Consider the following 21555-nt stretch of genomic DNA (forward strand, 5'->3'; position numbering starts at 1 on the left):
CTGGAACATGTGGGGAAATTTGCCCAGTGTGGGATTTGGTGGCTAATTCACTGCATATTTAGATTATACACTCACCAGAGGCACCTAAAGCACACAACATATTGGCATAGATTGGTGTACAAAACTACCTTTATGTAAAGCTGCTGTTTGTTGGTTCAGAAAAAAACTGCAGGCCATGAAGATAAGGCTTTTCTTTTTGGCTATTTGGTGAGCCAAGAAGTATCATTCTATGCCTCACCATCTCACTGAGTGAGAATGAGCTTCGACTGTAGCTGCTTTTGACAGATGGGTTCTTGGATCATGACAATTGCCACATTTGCCCTGATTCCGTAAAATTCAGAAAAAGCTCCCAGTGAAGTGGTATTAACCTGAAGGCTGCTTCAGCCATGTTTAAGAAATTCAAAACTCTGTCTAACCCTCAATGATCTAATCTATAAAGAAGGGGAAGGATAAAAGTGTATTAAAAAAATGTACTCTGACAAATGCCAACAAGAACAAATTATATCTGAGGTATAAAATTGTATAATCCTCTCAACCTTTGTTTCTCCTAGTTGTGCAACAAAATATAATGGATTCCTGCGGCTTTGTTTGCTAATGAAGTTTGTCCTGAACAATCTAAATTCCCATAACAATGGAAGTGTAAATATGTCTTCAAACGTTTAGTGGTGTGGAAAGAATTAAAACCGTTTGTCACCAGCGCCTGTCAGACAGGGGAAAGGTCACATCTCTTTTGAGTTTTCAACATGTGCTGAACAGACAATGTAGATTTTCGCGATGAAATTGGGTTTTATTTATGTGAAGTAATTGCTCATGGTTCCCAGTAGAGTTTGAGGTCTGGCAGGCCTATAGCAATAAATTGGAGAGAGAGATTAGCCCTCATTGTTATTGGAGCCACAGGATGCCTTCTCATTTGTCTGTATTGGTTACATTTAAAGAACACCCCCTATTGCGAATTGAATTTGCTAATGTAACAAAGATATAGCAAAGAATGCAGAGGGAAAAGTAGGCCCAATCTCAGTTAATGCCTTGAAATGTCAGTTTGCCTAGTTAACTGACTCAACAGAATTTCTCTAAAATTAGCTGGTATTGTCTGCTGTTGCTTTCTGGGGCCTCTTAAATCGCACCAAAATCATTCACCCCTCCGCTCGCTGACCCACACTGACTGCTGGTCAAGCAACACTTTGCTTTTAAAATTTGTTTTCAAGTCCCTCTTAAGACTCGCCTCTCCCTATCTTGGTCATCTCCCCCAAGATGTCTGTACTCCTCAATCTCTGGCCTCTTGTGCAGTCCCGATTAGAATTGTTCCACTGTTAATGACTATACCGTCAGCTGCCTGTGACTTAAGCTCTAGAATTCCCTTCCTAAACCCTTCTGATTCTTTTGCCTCCTTTAAGATGCTCCTTAAAACCTACCTCTGACCAAGCATTTGGTTATTTGACTTAATATCTCCCAATGTAACTAAAACCATTCCAATAAAGCACTTTGGGCCATTGTATTATGTCAAAGGTGCTATATAAATATTAGTTGTTGTTACTGATCATACTTTAGCTTGAAATAGTGCCCATGATTAACCTTTTTAATTCTGACCAGGACCCCAGGGCTGAAAGGTGGCCTGTGGTTAACACAATGGCAGATGGCTGGAGATGGTCCCATTGAGTTCATCAACCAAATAGATCATTCCTGGCTGTGAGATCTGACATTGGCAAGTCTTTGTAAGTGGTTTTGAACAGGAACCAATTAAAATAACCCCGAGGAAGACATTTTTCTGAAGACTTTCGTTTCCATCCTCTCAGCCATGTGCTTTGAAAGACCACACAGTGAAAGATGTGCCATGATAGTAGCCATCACTTGAAGCCTCAGAGTGATGTATTTTGAATGAGCTAACCTAAGGTCTCAGTTTGACCCTTGTGTATGAGGCAAGTTGACTTGTATTTTTAAAGTGTTGGAATGAAAACGGGGATGATTGACATGCTAATACGGCCCCTGCAATACACAGAAGGAACAGCAATGTAAAGCGAACAACATTACAAGTCGCAGTCAATATTTGGCACTGACATCGCACTTTTGGTTTTCAGACCGTGATCATTGTCTGACCCTGACATACTAATTTCCAAAGCTCATTGTCGCTGATGCTCAGAACAGAAACAACTGTCACGGCGAATTCCATTCACACGGAGCTTTTACTTTCCAGAGAATTCCTACTAGTTTGTGACAGGTTGAAAGGCAAACAAAGAGTGATTGAAATCTCCATGAATCCTGGCAGAAGGGAGAATCCTCGCCTCCTAATTCCAGCACAGAGGAGGCCGTTCAGCCTACTGAGTGAATGTTGCTCTCCCGAAGAGTAACCCAGTCTTACTCCCACTCCCCTTCCTCTCACTGTGGCCCTGCAATGCTTCCTCGCCAAGTAATTCTCCAGTTCTCTTGTGAAAACCCCAACTGAACCTACCTCCACCACACTCTCATGCAGTGCATTCCCGATCCCAGCCACTGACTGAAGGAGGAATTGGTGCTGAATTGGCATCAGCACCCTCCTATGCTTGGCTAAGACTGGGGCAAGATGGTCTTTGAATGTGGGGCTATGCCTTTCAGTTCCCCTGGACAGTCTTGTGTAATAGACTGACAGCTCAGGCAACTGCAGTTTCCAATACATCTTCTAGTTGCTTCCTTGGACTTACTGAAGTCAAAATAGAAACAAATGCCTCTGCTGTTGATAAAAGAGACAAAAGAATAGTTGCAAAGTCAAACCATGGCAAGTGAACAAAAGGAGATTCATCAGCCTTCAGTTCCATTCTTGAGGATGAATGCAGTAGTAACAGCAACCTATATTTCCGTAGTGACTGTAATACAATGAAACTTCCCAAGTAGCTTCATAGGAACATTATAAAACAAAGTATGATGCCAAAATGCATAAGGAGATGCTCAACCAAAATTGGTCAACCTCTTCGTTCTTAGAGAGTGTCTTAAAGGAGAAAAGCAATTTAAAGAATGGAGTGGGATAAGAAGAGCATTCTAGAGTTTTGTGCTAAACAGCTGAATGATGCCACAAGCAAAACCAGGGAAGCTCACGAGGCCAGAATTAGAGAAGCACATATATCTCAGAAGGGTATGGGGCTGGAGGAGCAAGGCCATGGAGGGATTTGTAAACATGGATGAGAATTTTAATTGCTTGACTGGGAGGTTGGTGAGCACATGGGGAATAGGAAAACAGGATGGGCAGCAAAGAGTGCAATGGAATAGTTGTGCCCAGAGGTAACAAAAGGCAGAGTGAGAGTTTCAGCAGCAGCTGAGCTGAGAAAGAGCACTTAGGTGAGGTTACAGAGGTGGAAACAAATGGTCTTGGTGTGGATATGTGGTTGGAAGCTTATCTCTGGGACAGACTGTCACTATTGCAGAAATCTATTTAGATGACATGGTTAGCATTTTAAGGTGCAGACAGAAAAATCTGTGTGTTCTGTTTGCAGTGATCAGAAATGACTATAGTATTTGCTAAAGAGTACAATAACAAGAGGTTGAGTAAACCACAACAGCTGGGAGCGATCAGGGCCTGGCAACTATCGGAAGAACTGACGTATTAGTCTCTATTTTCTCTTCCAAGTACTCCTCCTCTCTTCATTTCCTGCTTTCTGCCCATAACTTTGCTGTGCAGCTTCAGCACATGAGGCCTCTTCAGTTTGAGGCCTCCCATTGGAATATTGGTATGCAAGAGAAGTATTCAGTCCATGAAAACAAAACTGCATTCTGGTGGTTTGACCAAACCCTTGGCACTAATAACTGACATTTAGAAAGACATTTGGGTCAGACTTTGTCATGGAGAATGGACACGTGTGAGAAAACTGAGGTACTTGGTTCCAAAAGAAAAAGTGGACCGTGAGATTCTCCAGTATCATAACAGATATTTGCACGAATCTTCAGGCCAATGTGATTTGTATCTGTGGATTAAAATAAGGGAGCGGCCTCTAAATGAGGTTTTACGTTCCTTTCACCACAGTTCATTATGTGAATGTAAGAAGACTTGGCAAAGCAAATCTCCAGTTCGCACTATATTTTCAAGATAAGGGTTGTAATTCAAGCCATTCTGGCATGAGTGAAAATCCCAACCACGGAATCCAATGAGAACGCGTGTGGTCTGCTGCACCTTGGAATCCATTCCCACTGTTCCCACACCACTTTCTCCTCTCACCCCTTGCCAGCTTTTTGATTTTGTCAGCTCAGAGCTCCAGCATTTTCCGAGGGTATGTGGAACTTTCTGGAGCATTTAGACAAACCCAGGACATGCAATGGAAATGGAGGCGGTAGAGTAGTGGACAGTTTGGAAGAATGTTACCAGTTGCAGGGGGACTTGGATAAACTGCAAAATTGGGCTGAGACGTGGCAAATGGAGTTCAGTGCAGCTAAATGTGAGGTGATGCACTTTGGGAAGAATAACAGGAAGGCAGAGTACTGGGTCAATGGAAAGATTCTTGGTAGTGTGGATGTGCAGAGGGATCTTGGAGTCCATGTACACAGATCCCTGGAAGTTGCCACCCAGGTGGATAGTGCTGTGAAGAAGGCATACGGGTGTTAGGTTTCATTGGTAGAGGGATTGAGTTCCGTAGCCGCAATACCATGCTGCAACTGTACAAAAGGCTAGTGTGGCCACACTTGGAATATTGTGTACAGTTCTGGTTGCCATATTTTGGGAAGGATGTGGAAGCATTGGAAAAGATGCAGAGGAGATTTACCAGGATTTGCCTGGTCTGGAGAGAAGGTCTTATGAGGAAAGGCTGAGAGACTTGGGTTTGTTCTCTTTGGGAAGAAGAAAGGCTAAGAGGGGATTTGAAAGAGACATACAAGATGATCAGAGGATTAGATAGGATAGACAGTGAAAGTCCTTTTCCTAGGATGATGACGTCAGCTTGTACGAGGGGGCATAACTACGAATTGAGGGGTGATAGATTTAAGACAGATGTCAGAGGCAGGTTCTTTACTCAGAGAGTAGTAAGGGTGTGGAATGCCTTACCTGCCAATGTAGTCAACTCAGCCACATTAGGGAGATTTAAACAATCCTTAGATAAGCACATGGATGATGATGGTATAGTGTAGGGGGACGAGCTGAGAATAGTTCACAGGTCAGCGCAACATTGAGGGCCGAAGGGCCTGTTCTGCACTGTATTGTTCTATGTTCTATGTTCTACATTCTTCAATGCACCAAACTAATGGTCAGACAATGATGACAGAAAAAAGTCACAGCCTTGGAAAGGAGCTACAGTATGTTTTGATGGAGGAAAACTTTCAAAGACAATATGTAATGGCACACTCAGAGCAGACTGAAATAGATACATTCAATATCAGAGAGTGTGCACTTTATTTTTCTTGAAACATGGTATCCTAATAATTAATATACAGGGATATAGAATGAAGCTGACTAGGTTGCTCGATAGAGAGCAAGCACAGATTTGATGAGCTGAATGACCTCATTCCTCTGCTGTTATGACTTTATATGTGGCAAATGTGTCTAAATACTTGTGAGTAAGAAAAAGATACTCAGTGAAAAGTAGCTCTTACAGACAAATAGAGAATGCCTCACTTAACGTTGTAGTTGCATTTCCTGGCAAGTGCAACTTTAAATAAAATTACTTTAAGTGAGTCAGATTTTCCCATTAAAATCAATGCAAAAGCAGTAGTTAGGTTCTGTAGGACCTCTCTCATCAGAAAAATAATACTATTAGTTGAATTGTCTTTCAAGCCAGATTCCTATATTCGTAAATAAAATGAAGTTTAAAATAAAATAAATGTTAGCGAGTTTTGAGAAGATTTGTAGCTCAGGTTGAGGTTCTGGCTGTAGGTTTGCTCACCGAGCTGTAAGATTCGTTTCAGACATTTCGTCACCATACTAGGTAACATCTTCAGTGAGCCTCCGAATGAAGCACTGTTGGTGTAACCCACTTTCTATTTATATGTTTGAGTTTCCTTGGGTTGGTGGTGTCATTTCCTACAGTGATGTCATTTCCTGTTCTTTTTCTCAGGGGCTGGTAAATGAGATCCAAGTCAATGTGTTTGTTGATAGTGTTCCAGTTGAAATGCCATGCTTCTAGGAATTCTCATGCACGTATCTGTTTGGCTTGTCCTAGGATGGATGTGTTGTCCCAGTCAAAGTGGTGTCCTTCCTCATCTGTATGGAAGGATACTAGTGAGAGTGGGTCATGTCTTTTTGTGGCTAGTTGACGTTCATGTATCCTGGTGGCTAGTTTTCTGCCTGTTTGTCCAATGTAGTGTTTGTTACAGTCCTTGCACGGTATTTTATAAACAACATTAGTTTTGTTTGTTGTCTGTATAGGGTCTTTCAAGTTCATTAGCTGCTGTTTTAGTGTGTTGGTGGGTTTGTGGGCTACCATGATGCCAAGGGGTCTGAGTAGTCTGGCAGTTATTTCCGAGATGTCTTTGATGTAGGGAGAATGGCTAGGGTTCCTGGATGTGTTTTGTCTGCTTGTTTGGGTTTGTTGCTCAGAATTTACAAAATACCTTGCAAGAACTGTAACAAACAAAATGTTACCTAGTATGGTGATGAAACGTCTGAAGACGGACCTTCCAGCCCAGTGAGCAAACCTACATCCATAAAATAAATGTAAAAATATAGGAGAAATATGCTGATTCTTCCAACTTATTTCTGGCTCACTCTCTCTTGTGCTCTTGAACATTCCCAGACCCTCCCTCGCCTAAATTTCCCTCTCCCTCCCACTCCTGCTTGCCACTTCCCTCTCCTGAACTCTCATGAGATATGTGATGAGAGGTAGGTCATGCAGCTTTGGGTTGGGCAGGTAATCTGCCTGCTGTAAAGAGCTGGTGAGATGGAGGGTCGATGAGAGGGGGTGTCAGGAGTTGGGAAAGGTCATTCCAAAATGGCGCCAATCATGGCAAAACGTGAGACACCAAATGAGAATCAAGTGACCAACCTCTGAGAACAGGAACATATGGAATCCCCATTCTGTTTATGACCTACTGAAATTTCTGAGGTTGAGCTGGGCTATCATGTTCACACAGAGGGAATTTTTATCTTCAGTTGTATCTATTTTGAGAAATGGCTGCCGATTAATGCTAACTGTGCAAAGTGGAAATTATTCCATTCCCACAGCACCAACATCTCCTTTAATGAACTAAACAAACCCAAAGCTTGACTTCAAATTTCAATTCAGTTAAAAACAAAAATCCCTTACTGTCCTCTCCAAACAAAGAAAGTGGGAGCAGGAGTAGGCCATTCAGTGCTTTGAGTCTGCTGTGCTCTTCAATCAGATCATGACTTACCATCTTGGCCTCTCCTCCACCTTCCTGCCTGTTCACCAAAAGCTCTGACTCTCCTACCACTTAGAATGCTGGGTAAAGATCCCTTGCTATGTTCTAAATCAGCAGCTCCTTTTACATCTTTCACAGTTTCCAACAACTCTGACAGAAAGCAAGATTCTGAGTGATGTGAAATGAACTGCCAACTCACCATTACCTGATTTCCACTGTTAGCTGAAGTGGATGCATCCAGGTTACTCAGGGAAAGACGGATTACAGCTCAATCCCAGCAACCTCAGCAAGACAATGTCAATTAAAGGGACCCCTTCCCCCCTCACTGGAGGAACAATGTGGGATCTTCAAGCTCACATCTTTCTTATATAACTGGCTCAGTGGGCTATGAGCTGGCTAGTTCAGTGGTCAGAGGAGGGTAACAAGCAAAGAATCCAGATGCTGAGCATTCACAATCGTGGAATTGAAGTTGAGACTTATTTGGGCTTGTTCAGCTTGGCACTGGAGAAATGATGAGTTAATGAGGAACGGTAGGACATAGAACAGTACAGCACAGTACAGGCCCTTCGGTCCTCGATGTCACAAACTTTTATCCTACTCAAAGATCAGACGAACCTACAGACCCTTCATTGTACTATCATCCATGTGCCTATCCAAGAGTCACCCAAATGTCCCTAAATTATCTGAGTCTACCACCACCGCTGGCAGTGCATTCCACACACCCATCACTCTGTGTAAAGAACCTACCTCTGACATCTCCCCTAAACCTTCCTCCAATCACTTGAAAATTATGCCCCTCCGTGACAGACATTTCCACCCTGGGAAAAAGTCTCTGACTATCCAGTCTATCTATGCCTCTCGTCATCTCATACACTTCTATCAAGTCGCCTCTCATCCTTCTTCACTCCAATGAGAAAAGCCTTAGCTCCCTCAACCTTTCTTCATAAGATGTGCCCTCCAGTCCAGGCAGCATCCTGGTACATCTCCTCTGCACCCTCTCTAAAGCTTCCATATTCTTCCTATAATGAGGTGACCAGAACTGAACACAATATTCTAAGTGTGGTCTAACCAGGGCTTTATAGAGCTGCAGCTTAACCTTTTGGCTCTTAAACTCAATCCCCCTGCTAACGGAAGCCAACACACCATATGCCTTCTTAACAATCCTATCAACTTGGATGGCAACTTTGAGGGATCTATGGAGGTGGACCCCAAGATCCCTCTGTTCCTCCACACTGACAAGAATCCTGCCTTTAACCCTGTATTCTGCATTCAAATTTGACCTTCCAAAGTGAATCACTTCACACTTTTCCAGGTTGAATTCCATCTGCCACTTATCAGCCCAGTACTGCATCCTGTCAATGTCCCGTTGCAACCTTCAACGGCCCTCCACACTATCCACCATTCCACCAACCTTCATGCCATCAGCAAACTCACTAACCCACCCTTCCACTTTCTCATCCAAGTCATTTATAAAAATCACAAAGAGCAGAGATCCCAGAACCAATTCCTGTGGAACACCACTGGTCACCAAGCTCCAGGCTGAATACTTTCCATCTACTACCACCCTCTGTCTTCTATGGGCCAGACAATTCTGTATCCAGACAACCAGATTTCCCTGTATCCCATACATCCTTACTTTCTGAATGAACCTACCATGGAGAGCTTTATCAAATGCCTTGCTAAAATCCATGCACACCACATCCACTGCTCTACCTTCATCGATGTGTTTTGTCACATCCTCAAAGAAGTCAAAAAAGTTTGTGAGGCATGACCTGCCCCTCACAAAGCCATGCTGACTATCTCTAATCAAACTATGGTTTTCCAAGTAATCATAAATCTTGTCTCTCAGACTCCTCTCCAATACTTTACCCACCACAGACGTGAGACTGACTGGTCTGTAATTCCCAGGATTGGCTTGTTTACAGTAAAGTTTAGAAGGGCAAATGGTGATTATACTGAAGGTCATCTTGAATGGTCTACACAAGCTGCCTGTGGAAAGGATGTTTCCTCTTGTGGGTCAATCCAGAACTAGGAGACACTGTTTTAAAATTAGCGGCTGCCCCTTTAGGACTGAGATAAGGAGAAATGTGTTTTTCTCTCAGTCGGTATATTTTTTTCATTCATGGTGGATGTTGGCCTCACTGGCCTGGGCCAATATTTATTGCCCATCTCTAATTGCACTTGACTTTGGAATTCTCTGCCTCGGAAGGCAGTGGAGATGAGGGCAACTGAATATTTTTACATTAGAGGTACATAGATTCTTCTTAGGCAAAGGAATCAAAGTATATCACGGATAAATGGGAATGTGGAATGCAAACAGATCAGCCATGATTCTATTGAATGGTGGAACAAGCTTCATGGCTGAATAGCCTCCTTCTGCTCCCATTTTGCATGTTTGTAAATTATAGTATGGATGTGACTGGCTCTTGAATATTCTTCAGTGAAGGGAACTGGCAACCTGACCTGGCCTGGCCTACATGTGACCCTGGTCCTACATGTGTTGGCTGTCAGTGTGCATCAAACCACTCTTGCTAACCGCAATCAACAATACATGATCCAATAGCATCTCCTGAGGGTAACAAAAGAGGGCTTCCCAGTGCTGCCCATATTCTGTGATCATTTATTCACGAACCCATGAATCGTACCCCACTGATAGCCTGAAGGTGAGCTCAGCTGCCCCTGCTGTCATTTCCAGTGGGTTGCGGTGCCTTCTATGGAATGCTGTGACAAAGCCATAGCTTCAGTAGAAAAGGTGACTTGATTGTCTGCATTGGAATTTGTGAGCTAGTCCTTATTGTTTGAGTGGATCAAGCTGTTGAGTGAATCATTGGATTTAGTGGGTCCCTTCAGGACTGAAGTGTCTAATGTGCGATTGGCAGTTTAGATTGTCCTTGTTGTTGTTTTTCTGTGGGGGAGGGGGCATGTCTGCAGCAGTGTTACCCCTGGGCATGTTAGATGTTGTATATTGGGTGTAGTTGGTCCTGGAAACCTGTTTCATCTGATTCCCATGAATGCCTGCACATGGGCTAGTCAGCTGCAAGGCAGATATTTGTGGGGCGTGTTTGAACCCTTTGTACTGATCATTTTGATATTTTTTTCCCCCTGAAATCATTCACCAGAGAAGATCTGCTCAGGGATTCTGTAAATTTCCAGGCGGGAGGCATGGCCAGTCCATCTAAGTCTCGGATTTCAGTCGGTGATCTTCATGCTGCTGCGCCTAGTGCAATGGAGGGAGTTTGTTGTTTGTGATTTTATTCTGTTTTCAAATTCTCACGATGTTGAGATACGTCTAGTGTCCTTGGTGAAAGGAGTCCAGAGCTTTGATGTGGTAATCCTGAAAATCAGGATTCAGTCGAGAAAGCAATTCTGCTACCATCTATCAAAGGCAGCAAGGCATTCAGCTCAAGGCCTTAATCAAGAGTCTAAGTGATAGGCAGTTAGCACGATGGGGAGTCACTGAACATCACCACTATTAGATGCTATTTATCTGGGTTCAGGTTGTTGACTCACAAATATAATCTCATTACAATTGGATTTACTAAATCCGATGCTGTCAATCTTGATGCAGCAAATCCTTTCTAAACGTAAATTTCAGCTGTTGATTTTCTGATGAGTGCAGATTGTATATCCTGATATAAATTTGCTTTGTCCTTATTAAATCATGACTTTTTTAAAAAAAACTTAATTAAGTAATAGTAGTTGAATTTGAGTACAGCACACAATTTAGAATTCTTTCTATGCCATTTAAATTCAAAAGTTCCAAAATATATCAGAAAGCTCTCCCTTCCCATACCTCGTAAACTCCCTGATGTTAACCGAAGCATTTTTAAAGTTAAGACTTCTTCTCGTTTCTCTGATTAATGTTGCCTCATTCTTCCTGAGGCCTGACACTCCTCCTCACTGCCATCAAGTCTCCCATATTGTCATTCTTTCCAGACTTGCCACCTTCTTCCTGACAACAGGAAACGACACTTCTGTCCCTGCTCCCCAACCCACCAGCAATGCTGCCACTTCCTCCAGCAAAGGCACCAATTCATCTTGGGTACATGCCACTTCCAGGAGGTGAAATAGAGGATGGGAGTAGGCTTGTGTGGAGTATAAATACTGGTCTAGCAGAATGGCCACTTACTGGACTGTAAGCACTCTAATACTTTGCAGTGTGAAAGGGCCTTTGGTATCAAACTAGTCAGATTGGAGGAGCAGGTTCTAGACCCAAAGGTCTTGCTGCACAAATTTAAATTTCTTTTATTCACTCATGGGACTTGGCGCCGCTGGCTGGGCCAGCATTTATGCCCATCCCTAATGGTGGAGAAATGGTGACAAGCTGCCTTCTTGAACCACTGCAGTCCATATGCTGTAGGTAGACCCACAATGCCCTTAAGGAGGGAATTGCAGGTTACTGATCCAGCGACAGTGAAGGAATTGGTGATCTATTTCCAAGTCAGGGTGGTGAGTGGCTTAGAAGGAAACTTGAAGATGGTGGTGTTCCTATGTATCTGCTGCCCTTGTCCTTCTAGATGCAAGTGGTCGTGGGTTTGGAAGGTGCTGTCTGAGGATCTTTGGTGAATCTCCACAGTGCATCTTATACATATTACACACTGCAGCTACTAAACCTTGGTGGTGGAGGGAGTGGATGCTTGTGGATGTGATGCCAATTAAGCTGGCTGCTTTGTCCTGAATGGTGTCAAGCTTCTTGAGTGTTGTTGGAGCTGCATCCATCCAGGCATGAGGGAAGTATTCCATCACACTCCTGACTTGTGCCTTGGGGAGTCAGGCGGTGAGTTACGCACCTCAGGATTCCTAGCCTCTGTCCTTCTCTTCTAGCCATCGTGTTTATGTGGTGAGTCCAGTTCAGTTTCTGGTCAATGGCAACTCCCAGGATATTGATAGTGGGCAGTTCAGTGATGGTAACACCATTGAATGTCAAGGGGCAGCACAATGAGGAGGAGAGCAACACAGCAATTGAGAAGTTATACAGCAATTGAGAAGTTATACAGCAAGTAAGTAATAGATCAATGCAATGAGGAATAGAGGTAAAAGCTGAACACTTTGTGCACTCAGAAGGACGAAGGGAGCTTACCACAAGGTTGTCTGTGCAATGTCATGTTCAGTTTAATAAGAGCCCTTCTGCATGGCTACCTTCCTTTGAAAAACTTGGCAAGAGCATTTATCAAACTGTTTGTCCATCAAAAGTAACGCAGCTCAACTGAAATTACTGGCAGGGTCTCAAAGCTTGACATGTGATAAACAGAGAGGATTAAATTGTAGCTCAAGCATTTAATCTGTCCACTAATTAATGTCAATTTGAAGTGGTTCCAAGGATGTGGGAGAGCATTCGGAGGAGACAGCAAAGGAATGAAACAAGTTTGAGACTGTTCGCTTTCAGTCCCATATACAGTGCTGACTTCAGTTGATTGTAAAAGGAAAATGAAATATTCATGATGGGACAGTTTAAAGGTTCCCCCTGCGTCTGTACAGCCATTACTGATTTGCTGGGAGCAAGGCACAAGATGAGTGAAACACTGGCAAATGCCATTTAGTTGAGGGCATTGTGGGGAGCGGGGTGGGCATGTGTGCTGCTGAGTGTCAGAACATGGGGCAACACCAGTGGTACTTACTTTGCCCAAGCATGGGACCCAGTTGTAAAACAGAACATTGGACTCAATCCATTCTCTACGGCATTACCTCTCTCTTGCTGCCATCTTGCCCCAGTGGCACTGAGACTAATTGTCTCTTTCACACTTTCTTCCTCCAAAACCTAACTGGGACTTATTTAAAATTTAAATTCAGTGTGTCAGTTATTGTTTTGTTCTAAACAGCACAAGTAAAAGTGTCAAACCAATGTTATAAAACTGTAACCTCACGTCACTGTCTGTGTTGCATCTCCACTGCTAATGGTTGTTGTGACCGTTGCCAGTAATGTGTATTTTTTTTCTCATGTTGCCCATTTGCTGACTCTTGTCAGGATACAATTCCGTAGTTGTTCATCTACACTCTCAGGAAGATGTTAAGGATCCTGTGCACTACTGTGAAGAAGTGCAGGAGTGTTCTCCCTAGAATCCTGACCAATATTTATCCCTTAATCAACATGGAGAAACACATGGTCTGGTCATCATCACACTCCTGTTTGTGGGAGCTTGCTGTGTACAGATTGGCTACTTTCATAGAATCATAGAATCCCTACAGTGTGGAAACAGGCCATTTGGCCCAACAAGCCCTCACTGACCCTGCGAAGAGAAACCCACCCAGACCCAATCCCCTACCCTTTCCTCTAGATTTACCCCTGTCGGGCGGCACGGTGGCACAGTGGTTAGCACTGCTGCCTCACAGCGCCAGAGACCCAGGTTCAATTCCCACCTCAGGCGACTGACTGTGTGGAGTTTGCATGTTCTCCCCGTGTCTGCGTGGGTTTCCTCCTGGTGCTCCGGTTTCCTCCAACAGTCCAAAGATGTGCAGGTCAGGTGAATTGGCCATGCTAAATTGCCCGTAGTGTTAGGTAAGGGGTAAATGTAGGGGTATGGGTGGGTGGCGGGTCGGTGTGGACTTGTTGGGCCGAAGGGCCTGTTTCCACACTGTAAGTAATCTAATCTAATGCACCTAACCTATACATCCCTGAACATTAAGGGCAATTTCTATTGGCCAGTTCACCTAACCCGCACATCTTTGGATTGTGGGAGGATTGTTTCATCTGTTACAACAATAAGTACATTTCAAACTACTTAGTGGACTACAAAATGCACCAGGTGAAACAGCCAGTATAGATACAATGGACCAAATGGTCTCCTGTGCCATACTCATTCCATAAGTTTCTGGAGTGAGATTTGAACCCCCACTGTTCTGACTCAGGGAGTGCTATCAGGTGAACCCCAGTTCATACCCCATGTTTTCCTTCCCCCCCCAGCCCACCCCCCACCCATTTATCTCACCACCCTGGAGGCTCCCAGCCTCATTCCTGATGAAGGGCTTTTGCCTGAAACGTTGATTCTCCTGCTCCTCGGATGCTGCCTGACTTGCTGTGCTTTTCCAACACCACTCTCTTGACCTCATGCTTTCCAGTTTGGGATGATGATGAACTCAACCCAAACTTTGAAACGAAAACTTGCTGGCCCTGAGACAGAGCATCCATTCCTCAGTTCATAGGAGAAGGTACTTGAGGAGTCTTCTGATCTTCAAAAACGTCCCTTCCTTAAGCATCCACAAAACTGCCTCCCCAGCCACCAGCAGATTTATTCCTCGTAATCATTCCTCGGCTGGAAAACAGAATACTCCATATTTTGAATTGAATGCAAATTTAATCAGAAAGTCCTTCCCCTCCAAATACTTTGCCTTGTCCATTGGGTTTTTAAAATAGGTTTTATATACACTGAGAGTGACACATCTTATGAAATATAGCAGGGTTTGGCAAGAAGTGGGGAGATTTAAAAGTTAAACTTTGATTAATTTCTACAGAGCTGGAACTTCCTGGAAGCTGAGAGCTCTGGGTTTCCATAAATCATTTCTGTGACTATTTTCCAAGCTTTTTCCTCTCTGGGCAAGATATATTTAAGGTCCTCCTCCCCCACCTCCTTTTATCTGCTTTATTTTTATTTCGAACTGGTTTAATGCAGTAGTTGACTTGATTTATGTGCTCTCCAGTTTTAGCCCATCTTCAGTGTTTTATTCTGACTTCAGTACATAGATTTACAGGTTAGGTCCTTGCAGAGATAAACTGTGAGGAAGTGAGCCTTGCTTGTCAGGACAGCAGGCCTCACCAACCCCCAATCTTATTTTTTTTGTGTGGTCTTGCTACATTTTGTCATGTTTTTAGTTCAAACTCTTTCTGGATTATGAGGTATGAATCAAAATGGAGAGGGTTTCCATTGTAACAAAGCAGCATCAGCAGGCCCAGAGCTGAAGAAAGACCTGTAATGTTTGACATTTTAACATTATTTCTTTATTGTTCGACTTTTATGCGAAGAAGGCTGTAGTGATGAACTTTTAAACTTATTTCCTTATTTCTGTAACTGAGTTTTTGTACCGAAGATGGGGCTGTTTGTGGCAACATTGTACACTTTTCACTGTACTCTTATACCCTGTACTTGAATACACATGACAATAAAATCTAAATCTAAAAATGTTGAGCTTAACTGAAATAAAGTGCGGTAAGTGTTTCGAATCTGCCAGTGTAAAGTTTGAAATCTTATTGGTCCAGTAAAGAGTCAAAGGCTTGAGCCATCACTGTCCAGACTAGATTCCGTTTAACTTTTCTTAGTTTCCAAAAGGTGGCATCCAAACTCTTCCCTGGCCCTTTTCTGAAACGACACAATGTTCCTGACGCAGCTTCTGCAGAGAAGACGATATGCTTGATTTTCTTTCCTTAAATAAAAACCGCAGTTCAGTTCGGCGACTGGCAGAATTGTGCACTATCTGTTCGTCTCTCTGCCATCGCTCTGAGCCAGTGACCTCCACTATTATTCACCAGCCACTGTCACAATGCAGTATGGCTCTCTTATTTTAATGCCAGACTAATATATTGCACTGTGAATCTACCAGGGGCCAAAGGGATCTGTTTACTACACTGTCAAGCTATAGAGGGTGGATGTTGGCTTCCTGAAAACCGAAGTAGAGTCTCCAAATATAACAGCACCTTTTGACTGTTTCTCATATGAAGGTCCAATGAGTGAGCGCTCTGTAACACTGCTAGTATGGCCAAGTGATAGTCCGTTCAATACTGGGAGGATGTGAGAATTCTGAAGAGTCAAACAGTGATGGAAGTAATTTTTTTTTGGGCTACGTTTCATTTTGAAAATTCTCATTCTCGTCTTCAAAGCCCTCACCCTTCCCTTTGTCTGTTTTGCAGACTGACATCCATATGTTGAATTGGACAGTGAAAGACTTCCAGAGATTTACAAGGGGTTGATTGCAAATCTGTAGTTTAACACAAACATCAGTTTCCACCTTTCCCTTCTGGACCCTATCTCTGTCTGGAAGCCCACTCCCAACTGAGGAAGAGCCCAGCTGTTTTTTGTTTAGTACATAAACCCACCACCAAATTAACCAATCAACTGTTAGTTCCAAACACTATCCACCAAGGGCAGTATGAGAAAAATCCAAACAAACCACGGCAAGACAAAGGAAGGGGACTAAATCAAAATCGTGTCAGTGGGGGAAAGATCCCAGCTGTTTTGTTTCAAAGTAAACTCGCTACCAAATACTGCCCATCATGGGTAGTGTGCCCAGCTCTGGGTATTTCTGATCAACCTGATCAGGAATGTTACGACACATCTCCGGTGCAGGTGGGACTTGAACCTAGACCTCCTAGCTCAGAGGTAGAGACATTGTCACTGTGCCCCCTGAGATGCAAAGTCCAATGAGCATTCCTTTCTCTCAATCAACTCCAGAAATGTTCTGGGTAGTACTTGGCTCTTGTGGTGCTGTGGCATTGTCCCTGTCTCTGTGCCAGAAGGCCTGGGTTCAAGTCCCACCTGCACCAGAGGGTGATTAGAAAAGTATGTTGATTGACCCTTAAAAGAAACCGCATTTCTAACACTGACATTCTGAACACCCTCTTGGCCATTAACCCTCTGAGATATCTGTGCTCCTCCAATTCTGAGCCTCTTGAACATTCCATATAGGTAGTGAGTGTGCACACCCCCCTCTCTGTCCCCTCAGCAAAGGGGGGTGACAATTACCTTCTGGGGCTATTGACAGGAACCATGAAGGGAAGCTGCAGAGTGCCTGACCCAGTGTACAGCTTGGTTTTAAAGGTGGTGCAGATGGCAGAAATCCAGGGAGGTCCCAGTAGTGGCCTGTGTCGAGTGGGAGAATACAGTGGGGGTAGGGAAGCAGAGGAGAGAGGTACTTGTGTGAGCAGATGGTATGCAAAAACATATAGAAGCCCTCCACAAATCTCCCTAAAATTGGCACTGAGTTGATTTCTGGTAAAATTCACTGTAGTTAGAATTGGAATGTGGACTTGATGTATATATGAGGAAGAAGAAAATAGAAGATATGAGAAGAGATTGGGAAGAGGTCATTGAAGTGGGAGGCGGTTTGTATCAACATTAGTATAGACCAGATGGGCTGAAAGGCCTGTTTGTTTGTGCTGTGATATGAAATGCCTTATTATCTCACTGACATAGGAAAGTAAAGTTATTTTTTGCCTTTGGTTTGCTATCATGATGAGGTCAGCAGCTTGCCAGAAATCAGATGGAAACCAAATGAAATATGTCGAGGGGCCTGGCGCATTCCCAATCTGGCTAGCCCGAAAGGCTGATGATTGATTTTCTTCGTTTGGTTCCGTTCTCTGTCTCTTCCTGCAGGCTTGACCTTCGCTGGGGAGTGTTAGTGTCAGTCAGCTCTGTAGCCTTTTCTGAGGCGGCTTTCTCCGGGTTATTGTCAGTCACGGAGGTGTCAGGGTGAAACTTATCCAACATGTCACTGGAGCTGTGGCCAGTTTTACATTCCCTCACCTGGGGGAGTGTGACCCTGTGTTGCAACCTGTCCACACAACAATGACAAACTGGGGGTGAACACAACACATTCTGAACAAGGCAACGTCTGTTTATTTCCAATTACTGTGGAACTTTGAGTACTGAGAGGTGATCTCATTCAAATGTACCAGATTCTGAAGGGACCTGACAAAGCTAACACCAAAATCTTCTTTCCCCTAGCTGGGAACTCTCACATCAGGACACAGTTGAGCAATTCTGACTGAGATGAGGTGAAAATCTTTCACTCAAAGGGATGTAAATGTTTGAAATTCTCTTTGTCAGAGGATTGTCATAGAGATAGAGTCTTTACAGCATGGTAAGAGGCCCTTCAGCCCATTGTATCTGTCCTAATCACCAAATATCCATGTATTCCAATTCCATTTCGCAGCACTTGGCCTGTCGCCTTCAATGCTATGGCATTTTAAATGGTCTTGTAAATAGTCCTTAAACTGTGGCAGTGGATGCTCGCCATCATTGGATCTATTTAAGGAAGGGATTGACAGATCTTTGGTCCCTCTGGGAATATCAGGAGTATGTGGTAAAGTGAAGCCATGATTGGAATCAAACGGTGGAGAAGATTTGATGGGGAAAATGTTCTTCTCTTGCTCCCTGTTTACTTATTCTTTAAACTGTCCACTCAATCAACTTTGTTGGGCCAACTTGGTGGTGGTGGTGGTGGCGGGGCAGAGCTGGTTTTTGGGTCAGCACATTTCTCAATGCTGTGTTGGTTAAGGAAGAAACTGAATGTGGTTTCATGTGCCCAGAGCCCAGTTAACCCCCTCACCCACCCCCGCCTCACTGCACAAACCGATAGAGCAGACAGCTGATAACAGAGGAATCTGGATCATCCCATGGTTGTATTGCAAAGGAATGTTTCCCTTGGATCAGGCTGTGTGTCGATCTGAAATCCAAATGAAAGTGCAATCTTTGACTCCCAGTGAATCATTCAAGAGTTATTTGTATTTGAGACAGTGTTTCTTTCTCAAGGAGAAATTTGGCAGTGCATCTGACTGGGTGATGTGCTGAAATGTAAATATTTGATAATTAGAGTACTTTGTGCGGGAATTGAGATGATATATCTAAGTGTCATGCTTGAATCAAGAAAGCCATTCAGTGGCAGTGAGGAGGAAGTGTATTAGATAATTAGCGTAATGGTGGTTTGGTACAGTGGAAGCTGATGGCAATAGACTGGTGCTTTTTGCAGTGGAAATAAATTATTTGTGGCTTCATATAATATAGTTGTGAGGAAATGGAAAGGAGAGACTTGACATAACATTCAACGGGAGACAGCACAAAGTGATTCGACAGAAAGAACCCATTTGTACATTGAACTAGTCTAAGCTTAACCCATTTCTCTGTGCTCCAGCACTTAAATGTGGTGAATACCCTGGGCCTGATCTTGAAAGAGTTTGGAAAATTATGGTTAATACTGCAGAGATAGTAATGAGGTCAGCCGGGTAGACCTCATAGAATGTGAGTTCCCTGATTAGGGCTGTTAATCTGGTCCAATCAGGGAGCCCTGGCTGACAGATATAAACAGAGTTAAAAATCGCACCACACCAGGTTATAGTCCATCAGGTTTAATTGGAAGCACTAGCTGATGAACAGCCACCTGATGAAGGAGCAGTGCTTTGAAAGCTAGCGCTTCCAAATCAACCTGTTAGACTATAACCTAGTGTTGTGTAATTTTTAAATTTGTCCACCCCAATCCAACACTGGTACCTCCAAATCAAGATATAAACGGAAGTGTCAGAGGTTCTGTTCACTCTGAGAGCTGGGTCTGAGGAAGCTGGATCAGCGTCAAGGATTCTCCATGTGTAAATAAAGGGGGACTCTGTGATGGGATACTGGCCTCTGTGCAGTTATTTCAAGGACCTCTTCATTTTTTTCCCCAGGTTCTCAAAGTATTGTGGATTGTAATCTACTTACATTAGAGAAAGGGTTTTCAGATATCGTGCAGTAGCAGATAGAGAATGGAAAAGCAATTCGATGTGCTTGAATTCTATGATCGGCCCAGGTAATGCTTCGATCTGGAATGGGAGGACAATAAAGTGAAACTACACAAAAAATAACTTCCAAGCAAAACTGACTTCTGATAAGAACTTAAACCGAGCACGTAATGAGGAAAAGGGTGGAACTGGTCTGTATTGTACCCTTAGGACTTCCTTTCACAGATGGAGACTTCCGACAATGCAGTCACTGAAGAGGTTACTGCAGCCAGTGGTTTCCCTTCAAAAGCAGGAAATTAGGTTGCTGCAGAGTTGGAGTCTCAAGATTTTGAAAAATTAAAGGGGCAGCCCATAGAATGAGTTCTTTCTGGACGCAGAGGAAAACCTCACGTCAGATCTTCCTATGAACAACTCAAAATAGCGTGTAGAGAGTGGGTGCCCTTTCCATCATTGGCTGGTCACTGTGGTGCATTCTCCTGAGCTCTTGGCAACATGAGCCAAAGAGGAGGATGTAAAAATGAGCTTGAACCAATTTGGTTCCTCACTAGAAGCTTGTCCATTTTCCCTGGGATAATGCATTAGAAAAAGCCTTGCATATTTATGGTGATTTTCACTACCTCCCAATACACCAAAGCATTGTATGGCCAATGAAGTCCATTCAAAATCCAGTCACTGGTGTCATGTAGGAACAATTTCTGAAATGCTAGCTACTGAAAAGGGTCCAAATCTAAAAATTCTTTCTGGCCAACTTTCCTACAGCAGGTTGATCCTGTCTGAAACACAGAGAACAATTAATGGTTTGTTTCTGAATGAAGCTTGAGTTTAGAAGAATGAGATATGAGTTAATTGAACCGGACAAGTCTCTGAAAGGTTTTGACAGGTTTGATAGTGAGAGGGTGTTTCCCCTTAGCTGGGGAATCTAGAACACGGGGAGGGGCACAGTCATAGGATAAGGGGGTGACCATTTTGGACTGGGAAAAGGAGAAATTGCTTCATTAGAGGGTTGTGAATCTTTGGAATGTTGTACCCCAGGGGAATTGTGGGTATTCCATCACAAAGTATATTTAAGGCTGAGATAGATTTGAGATTTTTGGTCCTTCAGAATCACGGAATATGGGGAGTAGGGGGGAAAGTGAAATTGAAGCTAAACATTAGTCAGAGACTGGAAGGACTGAGTGGTCCACTCCAGCTCCTTTTTCTTACAGAGTCGTAGAACTATACAGCTCGGAAACAGACCCTTTGGTCCAACTTGTCCGGGCCAACCAGACCACCCCAATCTGACCTAGTCCCATTTTCCAGCATCTGGCCCATATCCAGATGCCTATTAAACACTGTAATTGTACCAGCCTCCACCACTTCCTTTGGTAGCTCAATCCATACATGCATCACTCTCTGCGCGAAAAAGTTACCCCTCAGGTCCCTTTTAAGCCATTCCCCTCTCACCTTAAACCTATGCCCTCTAGTTTTGGACTCTCTACCCTGGGAAAAACACCTTGTCTATTCACCCTGTCCATGCCCCTCATGATCTTATAAACCTCTGTAAGGTCACCTCTCAGCCTCTGACGCTGCAGGGAAAACAGCCCCAGCCTGTTCAGCCTCTCCCTATAGCTCAAAAGCTCTAACCCTGGCAACCTCCTGGTAAATCTTTTCTGAACCCTCTCAAGTTTGACAACATCCTTCCTATAGGAGGGCGACCACATTATTCTCAAAGCATCTTCTTAAAATTGTAGCCCCTCTGGAAGCCTTAGAATGACAACACATTGATTCTGTTGGCCTGATGTAGCATTATGAAGAATTCAGTATGAGTAGCAGAAGCCTCCAGGCCTGCTTGGAGTTTTTGGGAAGGCAGGCCCAGAACCTCATTG

The 21555-nt window shown here is 43.6% G+C and overlaps 1 protein-coding gene and 1 long non-coding RNA gene across 5 annotated transcripts in view; one reads left to right on the top strand and one right to left on the bottom strand.

Annotated features, from left to right (window-relative positions):
* The window catches only part of LOC140471293 (tensin-2-like), a 283909-nt gene that overhangs the window by 6340 nt on the left and 256014 nt on the right, over nucleotides 1-21555 (top strand). The window lies entirely within an intron of this gene.
* LOC140471295 (uncharacterized) overlaps nucleotides 14404-21555 on the bottom strand; it is a 69561-nt gene continuing 62409 nt past the window's right edge. Inside the window, exons 2-3 of the long non-coding RNA XR_011956958.1 lie at nucleotides 19671-19771; nucleotides 14404-14519 (exon numbers count right to left, since the gene is read on the bottom strand). This is a non-coding gene — a long non-coding RNA (uncharacterized lncRNA). The remainder of the gene's footprint in view (nucleotides 14520-19670; nucleotides 19772-21555) is intronic.

Source organism: Chiloscyllium punctatum, chromosome X, assembly GCF_047496795.1.
Source record: "Chiloscyllium punctatum isolate Juve2018m chromosome X, sChiPun1.3, whole genome shotgun sequence".
Classification (NCBI taxonomy): domain Eukaryota; kingdom Metazoa; phylum Chordata; class Chondrichthyes; order Orectolobiformes; family Hemiscylliidae; genus Chiloscyllium; species Chiloscyllium punctatum.